This window comes from Ptychodera flava, chromosome 4, assembly GCF_041260155.1.
Source record: "Ptychodera flava strain L36383 chromosome 4, AS_Pfla_20210202, whole genome shotgun sequence".
Lineage (NCBI taxonomy): Eukaryota > Metazoa > Hemichordata > Enteropneusta > Ptychoderidae > Ptychodera > Ptychodera flava.
The window spans coordinates 11316463-11327301 of record NC_091931.1 but is presented as its reverse complement, the minus strand read 5'-3'; the positions used below and the strand labels follow the sequence as shown (position 1 = coordinate 11327301).

Sequence of the window (10839 nt, the reverse complement as noted above, 5' to 3'; positions counted from 1 at the left end):
TCTCGCAGCTTTTTTTTCATGGTTTTCCAGAGATCACTCATGTACGCCGCCATTTTGTTTGTGTTGCTACGGATGTGACCCGTACATTTGACCTCAATAACCTTATTAACGCTTCGCGGAATACCTAAGAAATGGGCATCGTTTTGGGCTGTAGTGGAAATTTCGAGTATTCTTTTTGTCAACACAGCATGTGTGTAGTGATCATTTTTTATTGTTTACAAATGAATTCTAGTCCGGACTTGAATACAATTTTCAACAATAGCAATGTAGATTATACTCATATAGGTTGTGTTTATATACTAAATACTTGGCATTAAATTACAGTTTAGGGATTCAATGCAGAAAATGTAGGGAAACCACAAAACTAAAGTTCTTAAAATATAGCCAAAAGATATACAGCTTGTGGAGCTTTTATGGCTTGGGGGTCTTTTGTAGCGTTTCTCTACAAATTATCACAAACACGTATGATGACTTGCAGTTATTCAGATTTTCGGTAAGTTTACACTTTTGCTGCTCATTAGCATATTGGTAAATGATTGATAGTGCGGTTTCGCTGCTCACTCGCTGCTGTCACTTGTCATGGTAATATGCTGTGTCAACATACGTCTTCAAACCTAGTAATCGGCGATGTGATAAATCATTTCATATTGGTTGTTCCATAAAGCAAGTCCTATCATAAAAAGAGTTGTCCTATCCCCGTGCATAGAGGTACCTCCTGGCTGTTCAGTACATGTAAGACCTTTGGAATCATTACCATCGGTACCGTTCTGACCATATACCAACAACAATCTCACAGTCTTTTGGAACATAACCTTATAAACCTCAGCTCCAATACTGTTTTCATAGTCCTGACAAATACCATAAAACTTTTTATCCTGTAGTTTCATACATTTATTGGAAGTTAGGCAACTCACCCTAATGATATGTCAAGTTGTTTGGTAACAGGAAACTTCGTTTTAAAAAATTGTAACTTTACACTTTACATGGCCAGATTACTAGACAAAAGAAAATTCATAAACTTTGTTCTAAAATCTCAGGTTTTCTTTGGTAGAAAGGTGACAAAAATATTTTCTTTAAAAGTGCATATGTTTTGTGCTGTAATGAACTTGGAGTACATGGAAGATGAGTAGGGTACAGTACTTCTTCAAGGGTTTTAGTTCATGAGATGCATCATTTTTTTATTAATTATATCTACTTTGAGACACTTCAGTCAGATATTGAACTATTCTCCTTTTTATGAGAAAGACAGTTTAACCAATGACTTTGCAATTATAGTAAACTGCATGATTTTAGTAAACATCAGGATGTTTTACCATCATTGTGTAATAGACAGTGCATAACCAAAATGATATTCAATTTGGGACTCTGTAAATGATAATCTTTTCAAATTTTTTGATATTTGTATTCAGAATAAGTTAATCATATTAATAAGGTAAATTTTCCTGGATTAAGCAAAACAGGTAAAGCACAAAAGATGATTGTGAAGAATTTCTGATCAATTTTCAGTTAGTCTGCACTGTTTTCAATTTTAATATTTCCTCACAAATTGTTAATACTGTATCAGATCCCTGTCAAATATGTGAATCGATCATCTTGGACAGAACAGAGAGTGATAAAGTTATCAGATAACTTTCCTGACATTGTTGATTCTGACCTAAAACATGTGGATTTAAGCAATAATGATAACATTTTGTCACAAGAATGACTAAATTATTAAAAACTCTGACAAAATCGATGCACATGTAGTTTGTTGTAAAAGATATGTCAGGGCTTGAAATTAGTGGTAGTCCCACATCCACAGACTACCAACTTTTCCCTGGGCTACCAAAATCAATGAAATGGGTAGTCCCACAGACTACCAAAGCCTGGGGCATTAAGGGATGGACCATTAGACCTTGGGAGGGGGGGGGGGTGGTCACAATGAAATTGTGAAATTTTTTTTTTTACTATTGTAAATTTCTGAAATTTTTTTTTTTCCAATTGAGATTAGCTGTGCAAATTTTTTTTTTCAGAGTAAATTTTCAGATTTATAATTTTTTTTTCGTTCGTCGCTGTTTGAAGATAAAGAGGGCAAACATGTGGTGCCAAGCACCACAAGCGGCCACGCAAGCGGTCACTGGGAAGAGGTCAGGAGAGGAGTGTCCCCCTCCTGCCGTTGGAGCTTTTGAAAAATAGAGATTAAAATGGTGTTATTTGGTGGCACGTGGGGAGTATTTTTGCGGGGGGTGGTCAGGAGGGGGGTGCTTTTGAAAAATAGAGATAAAAATGGTGTTATTTGGTGGCACTTTGGGAGCATTTTTTTCGGATTACACATCTTCCTCTGAAACATGGTCTCGGCATTTTCACAATTGAGTGTACAAAGTAGGGGTCAAAAAGGGCCTAATTTCAACCTCATTATTTTAATGTGAAAACCATACCAAGACTTAGCTACATATGCCACATATATAGTGCAGAAATGGCGTTGCACAAACTATCTTAGTTCCATAATAAACAGGCCTTCCTTATTGCACCCTTACATGGGGTACGGACACCACACAATGTAGAAAATTAAGAAAAGATTCTGCACCATTGCAAAATTTAGTGGAGAAAATCCAATACTTTCATCAATTGCAAATCAATATAGTGAGCCTAACACCAAAAATGACTTTTGTTGAAAACCGTTGAATTCCATCTTGTTGTGCACAGTGTTGTTTTTCAAAGCAAAACAAAGGAAACACTTTATTTTTGAAAGAACAATAAACACAATTCATTTATTGCATAATGATCTTCCACAGTGAATCACAAACTCATAGAATGATAAAAGGTAGCATGCATAGCTATGATATATAGCATCATTTCATATGTTAGTCCATGTTGGAAAGACTCATCAAAATATTTCATAAAGTATCCGCAAGGGGTACGGACACTACAATGCCAGCACAAAGCAAACTTGTACTGAAGCTGATCATGTAAACAAGTGTACAAATAATCAGCTAATTAATTAATGAAGAAACATGGTTTTTATTCAGTTTTGCCTTATATTATAAACTTTTCACCACAGGGTCACTAATTGAAGATGTTATTCAATTATATCTATGGTTCATGGTTCCATTATATTCAGAGAACCCACTGAAATATAAATTTTGCATCAACAATAAGAATAAATTGAACACTTTTAAGGATTTTTTCATAAAATGGTAAAATCATCAACATATGAAATTTCAAATATTAACACTCCTCTCTGATTAACAGTTGCAGTTAACTAGTTTGTGTAGTGGGGTACGGACACTACACAAAATGTGCATTAGAATTGTTTCTACTAAATATTAGTCCGGACTAAAACTCATTTTACAATTCATTACTATGCTTGCACATATGTGTTGACAAGCCAAATACCAGTCAATTTAACATGCTATCGGAACAAAAGACATTTAAAGACAGCCACAGATCAATGATTTTTAAAAAATCTGGCTGCAGCAACTGCTTTTTTTATGAGCATATATACCTCACACCATAACACTACAGTTGCATCTGTCAAGATAACACGCTGCTTCAAGTAGAAATATGTCAGTCTACTTGAAATGATGAAATTTACTCTTCATCAGTGTCTTTATCTTATCAATATCATGTGTAGAGAAACGAAATTGTTCTCTCTTATTTGTCAACTGAGGGAAACCAACTCCACACACAACCGATTCACTGAGCTCCCACGATTCATCTCTCTTTTGAGGCCAAATGTACAGATTTTATCCACACTTTTTCATAAACCGCAAGTAAACTTCTTCAGAGTCTTCTGATAGTTCAAGCACCTATTAAAAAGAACATAAACTTTTTGATTCTTAAAATAGTAGCATTGAAAGTGTCCAAACACACAATATTCAAATGACAACAAATACTTTGAAAAAACAATATTCAGCTCTTATGCTTACCTCAGCCATGTATATGTTGACAGATCTCTTGGACTGCAGTGTTACTGCAACAAAATCTCCAGGTTTAATTGGCTCAACTCCCAAATGTGGTTTTAACATGCTACAAAGACAAAAACCTTTTATTAGTCCATCTATATACAATACTACTGACACGTCAACATGCAAATGATACTGCTTTTATCCAAGGGACAGTAACTGTGACTTGGGGTGATTTTCAATATTTCTAAGCTGTATTCAACAACTTTTTCTTGTTTTATGTCGAGACTTCTCATCAGTTTGTCAACTCACCATGTGTATGTATAGACATGCTTATCATCACTGTTGCTATTAAGTGTATTTTAGCCCACACCAAATTTCAATAGCAGCAGTCATTATGCACTTCAGTCATATACAGATTGTAAAGACAAAATACTGGGCATTTCAGAGTAAACAAGAAATGTAAATGATTCAAATGCAAAGACCAGAAATAGTCCTCTACTATAATCTTACTATTTCCCAGTAGTAACTACTAACCTGGTAGAGGTACATGTATCCTCCTTTGCCATACTTGCCGCACTACTACTGACACTGGAGTTGGTTGGTGTACATGCAGCTGTGCATGAGGTTTGTCAAGGAATATGGTATGATTTGATCAAGCAATGAAGTGACATAGCTGTCAATCTGTAGTTTACTTTTTTATTTTAAAATTGTACTTTACTACTCTATATTGTGGGAGGTGTCAAAAATGTGAAACAATAGTGTGTCATAACCGATAAAGGATACATATACATGCTCCACTTTTCTGTTGTACATGCAGCAGCCTTCTCTCCCAAGCCAACACATAGTCTTCATTTTGACAAGTGGTTTCATCTTGCCTGCAACCTTGACAGTAGCAACTCAATATCTTCACATCTATATGTAGTGCTTCTCCTGTGCTACGCACCGAATGCAATTTTTGAAATAGTCTTTGAGCCGTCAGGTGCAGCAACAACTTTTGATTTTATTTCCAGTTTTTTAGAACAAAACTGCATCATATCTTCAGCATTTGATATTATTTCTTGCCCACTTACTACAGCCTGGTAGCAGCTTCCTTTCACAATTGCACCCAGACCATCACACACTGATTTTCCATGACTTGTTTCAAAGAAGTTGCGAATTATCTGTGGGGATTTTCTATGTGATATATCATAAAAGGCATTTTTGCCTTTGTACTGGCTGGCGCAGCCATCTGTAAATTCATGGACACGCTTTAGACTTGAAGCAATCATCTCCGCCTGGATGATGTTGATAGCAGCATCTTCAAAGCATTTTACACCAGCAGCATCTTTTTTTTGATCATCTGTTATACCAATGATGGCATGCTTTACCAGAAGTGTCTCATCTTCTGTGGCTTGTTTATAGTAGGCCATCATAGGGTGGAGAATCACTTGATTTTGTTCAAAGAAAGCTGACTGTATTTCTCCTTGAAACATACACTGATAGTTCTCTGAGTAGTCCATGACTAGACAGGCTTCATCATCAGGTAGGCATTCTATACATGATTTCATTTGAGAATGTTGCCAATCAGCACGGAAAACATGAAATGGTAGCTTTTCAAGATCTTCCTGATATTTTTCCATGAACTCATTTAGGGTGGTTATTTTGGCAACACAGGATATAATTCTTTTGGTGCAGTCATCTTTAGGGATGTTTACATATTCCCACTTGTTCCATTTTATTTCTTTGGTTTTACTCTTAGTGATCAACTCTTTGTAATGTGTTTTAATCAAATGAGGACATCATTTGTTGCAGCTCCTATTTAGGCAGGCTGAATGTGGATGTTGTTTTCCATCATGGTGACAAAGGGTAGTGCTCATCAATGATGTCTCGTTTTGATGATATTACTAGGTGACTATCTTCTTTTGACTCCAAGTTAATGAATTTCTTTAGAGCCTCAGTTTTTAGGGCAACATTACAGCACTGCTGGCACAAACATGTACGTCTGTTTGTTTCTGATATTTTCTTTACTTGTGGAGGGCGCAGCTTGAAAAAGGATGTGAACCCTAAATTAGAGTTTGGATGTGACTGCTTATACATAGCATAAGCTTCCTGAATTGTGAGTGTCATGTTATGTTGCTGTGCAAGAATTACCTGTGTGCCTTTTTTTATTTTGATAACTGTGCGTTTATCAGGGACTTCTCTGCTGACAGCCGGACTAAGATAGAAATTCCTCACATGTTCCTTTATGCTTTCAGGGATGGCATCTTTTCGCACTTTTTTTCTGTTGGGTTTCCACCAATCCTTTTCCGTGACAGTTGACTCTCGCCTAATATTAAATTTCTTTCTGATGGCTGATTTTGTACCATACTTGCCTGATCTGTTTACGACATTTTTCAGAATTTTAGATGCAGCTTGCCTATGTATAGAAGCCCCACCACTGTATTTGACATCATTGATTTTCTGTCGCAGACAATCAACAACATTGTTGATAATCAGAACATTTTTTGGGTTTTGCATGAGTTTAACAATCCTTTGCTTTCAAGCTTTTTTTTCGAATTAGGGGAATTGAGAAGTTTTTCTGAAACTCTGACTTTTTTCATGGGTGATTTTGGTAAACTCATTTTTGTTCTTTTGACCGCTTGTTTTTCAGCCGTTGGCGAAGAGAAAACATTTTTATCTTCAGAAACCTTTGATGGTTTTTGAAATTTAATTCTCATTCTCCATGCTTTAACCCTCTGAACTTCTTTCTGTCTATGCAACATCTTAAGATTTTTTGTAAGCCGGTCTTTTTGCTTAGTTTCTCTCTTTTTCGCTGCATCTGATTTGCCTCTTTCAAGATCGAACACTTCTTTTAACCTTTTTTTCTTCTCACGGTATTTTCTCATTTCTAGCATCTTTTTTTCTCTGGCTGCTTTTTGTAGCCTAGGATGCTTTTCAAGATATTTCTTTTTTACAGCTCTACTCTTTGCTTTTCTTAAACGATCTTTTTCTCTGGCTCTCTCTAAACGCTTAGGGTCATTTTGCATACTTGCGCGTTGTCGTCTCTTTTTCAGTGTATTCTTGCTAACCTGTACATCTGTTACACCTACTGCATTATGTTTTCTTTTCCTTGTTGTAGTATTCATCATTTCTTATGTGTGAGACACTGAAATAAATTTAGATATGTTGTCTGTCACTCAATCATGCTTCTGTAGTGTCCGTACACCCCCTTGTCAACAATTCAGCCCTTCTACAATGCACATTAACCCTTTTCCTGCCAAGCGCCCTTGTCCGTTATCCTGCCAAGTCAGTAGAAAAACGCCCCATAATATGTGCCTGCAAAAGATTGGCTCTCCTGCATGTTATCCTGCCAGGCATTTTGGCAGAAATCGCCCATTTTCAGGGTTGTTTTAGCCGTACTTATACGTGTTAGACTTCGATAATTTCTACATGCCCGTAGACAGGGGAAGGAGCTCAAGGGTTACTGCAGAAAAAAATTGAGGTCACCGGCTTGTTTGCCCCTGGGAGTGCGTCATTTTATTGCCGTTTCATGTTTATTTTTTCGGAAATAAACTCCTTCAGTATTACGCACGTCCGCTAGGCACAAACATCACCTCACTCGTCTGTTAGTCAGAGACCCTGAGGGTCGTGCTAGGGGTGCAGCAGCACCGGCAAACCTGTCCTGTTTCCCCAGGGTAGGGTCAATTGAATACGTACCTTCAACGACTTGGCAGTGTAGCACAAAAAACTGTTTTTGCCGTTGTATTAACGACATGGCTGAGCCATTGAAGCACAGCTCCACGTAGTTTAGCCAGCTCAGTTGGGAGTTGGTTTACGAGTGTTACCGTTCATTACTGACTTAATCGAGTGGTCCTCAGTCAGGTACGGGTTTGTACCGACATGGCTTGGGCTGCAGCTAACCAGTGATAACCAGTCACTACACCCAAGTCGTCAGTCTCACTTTTGCGATGCATGGGTACAACGCAATATGCTTCCATTGTTCTAGCCATCGACGTGTCCACATGCCTGGCAGCCATATTGTACTGCTAGCTGGTTTGCATAACAAAAGCAGTCCCTGCTAAATGCAGGCGGTATCCCCGTAGCATATTGACCTTATGTCACCTTTTGAATTCTCTGTACGCAAACAGCGTACGTAGTTACCAATGCGTCGGCAAGAGGATACGTTTGCCTGCAAACCAGAGCCAATACTTCGGACGATGGAATAAATAAAAAATCCAAAGCTACGTCCATTGAATGGCACGGCCAAGGCGGTGAAGGACGTTGCCTGGCTTGAACTTGCAGAGCTGACGCCCAGCTTAGTACGTCGGACACCAGTTTGTAATGGTATTTCCGAGTCGTTCATATCCGTTCCATAGGAGGAACAAGTCGAGCCGTCCCGTCAAAAATACGTTCTCATTTTCAGTCACGCACAACTGAATAAGTGACTTTCGTCTCGCACCATCGGCATATCTGCCAAGTCATTTGCAAGAGGTAGCCTTCTAGATTAGCATTGCCGAGTTGGTCAAGTTCGGCAGCAATCTCTATAGTGCCATCCAGCCAAGTACGTCCAACTCCGCCAGAAAACGTCACCATGCTATCCTGTCAAGTCCGCTAAAAAGCGGTAAAAAAAACCCAGCCCCCCCTCGGGTGTGGGGGACTGGCGGACAGGTTTCTGCACCTTTCCCTGTCTATCGACTCCCTGCGAACCCATTTCGAGGGGAAAAGGCGTTCCTTGTCAGAAAACCTCTCCTCGGATGACCCCTAAACGCACAGGGGATAGCAAAAGGTAGTGCCGTCGACTTGGCAGGAAAGGGAGTACCCAAAAAGGGCCCGATTTCCACCGGGTTGGGAGAATAACGGTCACCAGTGCTTAGATTCTGGCTACACCGAATTTCAAGCGGATTTTCACCGACTTGGCAGGAAAAGGGTTAAATCATGACTTAAAAAATGCAATATTGTCATTATTATACTTGCAAAGTAAGCTAGTTGTTATGTGAAATACCAAAAACAATCCCATATGTGTACCATTCTTATGTGCCTATAAATACTTTGCTATAACTATAAAATATCTGTTTGGAAATTTTAAATAAAATTCATTCACATATGAACATTTTGCATGCCATTGAATAATGGAAACACTAGCTATGAAAACAAAATCAACTAATTTAACAGAAGAGAATATTATTTTTTGCATAGATTGTTGTCCATGGTTGTAAAGTAGACACATACGTATTGGAAAATTCACACGATCTTCAGAAAATCTAGAGACTACTCACCTCTGATAAGCACACCTTCAATGCAGGGGTTCAACTGAAGTTAAATTTACTTGCAGTGTGAAAAAAGGGGGTGAGAAACATTGTATCTATCTGTCAGGGTTTATGTGCTTTGTTTCTAGGTGTGCTGCTCAGCAAAATTGAAACATTTTGTCTTTTTTTACTCAGGTCAAAACACCTGCACAAAAATGTACCAGTATAGTGTGTTGACCCCAAAATAACCTTATTGAACTCTCTGTGGATAGAAATTACATTTCAGTGTTTGATTTTACACTGATCATGTGTGGTTGCATTATAACTTAACCACCCAGAATTGCAATGGCTGTATATCAAACATTTTACTTCAGTCAAATCCAAATTAGTGTAATCCACTGGAAAAGGGGTACGGACACTACATGGGGGGGTACAGACACTACATTTTGCCAATAATTCATATATTTTTTTTTAAATGGTGATTGTCTAAGATGAATGCATATGTCATTCATCTATGCAAAGTACTACAATATGTATTTTATCTTTGTTTGCTGAAAGCCTAATATAGGTGTAGAATTAAATGGTGGGGTACGGACACTACGTAAATTTCCGGAAAATTTAGGCATAGTCTTTGGCAAATTCTTGAAAATAAACAAATGGATGCTTATGACAGTAGAGTTTATTACAGTACTTAACAGATGCCTGCAATGGATTTTAACAACATTTTACAAAATAACTATAGATTAGAACCAAGTTATACACTGGGTTAATTGTCCATAATGAAAAACGAAAAAATCCGTAACGATGGGCTATTTTTGGATTTATTAATGGCATTCATCAACTGGTGAATAGCATACCATGGCGTTACTTACTACTTGTATTAGACATCCTTAAGACCACACAGAAAGAAAAAACATGTACCTTTACTAGAGTTTACATTATGAAAACAGCATTTTCTTAAAGTTGAAAAATGCAATGTACCTTCGTAACAGTCAAATTTGACCATTTTCACACCGCAAAAAATGCCATATCTTTGCCAAACATGGTCCGATTTTTGTAATTTTTGCTTTGATTTGCTCAGAAAATCTTACTCAAAAAGCTATCACAAGAGTAAATATATACTGTAAAATAGTTTGTTAGAATTTTTTCCGTAACACTCAAGAACAAAAGTTGGTACACTCAATTGTGAAAATGCCGTCTTCTTGCTCCTCAGTAGCTTCGTATAGTTTTGAAAATTGACTATTTTGGTTTCCTGGCTTCCCTTTCTACTGCGTGGTGAAATGTCTACATTCACCCCACCAAACATCATGCATATCTCATGATTTACAATTGATTTTGACAAGCTGAGAAGCTAAAATAAGCTAAATAATATAGTGAAATTTGCATATTTGTGTTTTTAGAGCAATTGTTGCCCTTTTTTGATCAAAACATCTATTTCTCTTTAGCAGCATGTCCAAATTGATCGGATGTGTATAGATGTGTTGAAATTTCAATATTTGTCTTTTTGGGCAATTTATGCCATTCATGGTCAAAAAATCTGTATTCTCTTGTCCAATTTCTTTGAAATTTGCTACACAAAAACGATTAACCATGCAGATTTATTCAGTATTTGCTATCGAGAAAATTTCAAAGTTCAACCCTTTTATGTGTTTTTGTGTTGGGATTTGTTGGATATATGGCAATCTATGTAGTGTATTGTTGAATGTTAAAACATGTGTTGCTGTTGTTATTTGAGGCTGTTTTTTGAG

At 37.4% G+C, this 10839-nt stretch overlaps 1 long non-coding RNA gene across 2 annotated transcripts; it reads right to left on the bottom strand.

Annotated features, from left to right (window-relative positions):
* Positions 1 to 2341: 2341 nt before the first annotated feature.
* LOC139130893 (uncharacterized) lies at positions 2342 to 10566 on the bottom strand. 2 transcript variants are annotated; one of them, XR_011552008.1, is made up of 5 exons: positions 9122 to 10566; positions 4671 to 7011; positions 4422 to 4500; positions 3909 to 4008; positions 2342 to 3788 (listed from the first exon to the last, which is right to left on the bottom strand). It is a non-coding gene; the product is annotated as an uncharacterized lncRNA (long non-coding RNA). The 2 variants fall into 2 exon arrangements; XR_011552009.1 differs by lacking the exon at positions 9122 to 10566 and having other exon boundaries at positions 4671 to 7105.
* Positions 10567 to 10839: the final 273 nt, after the last annotated feature.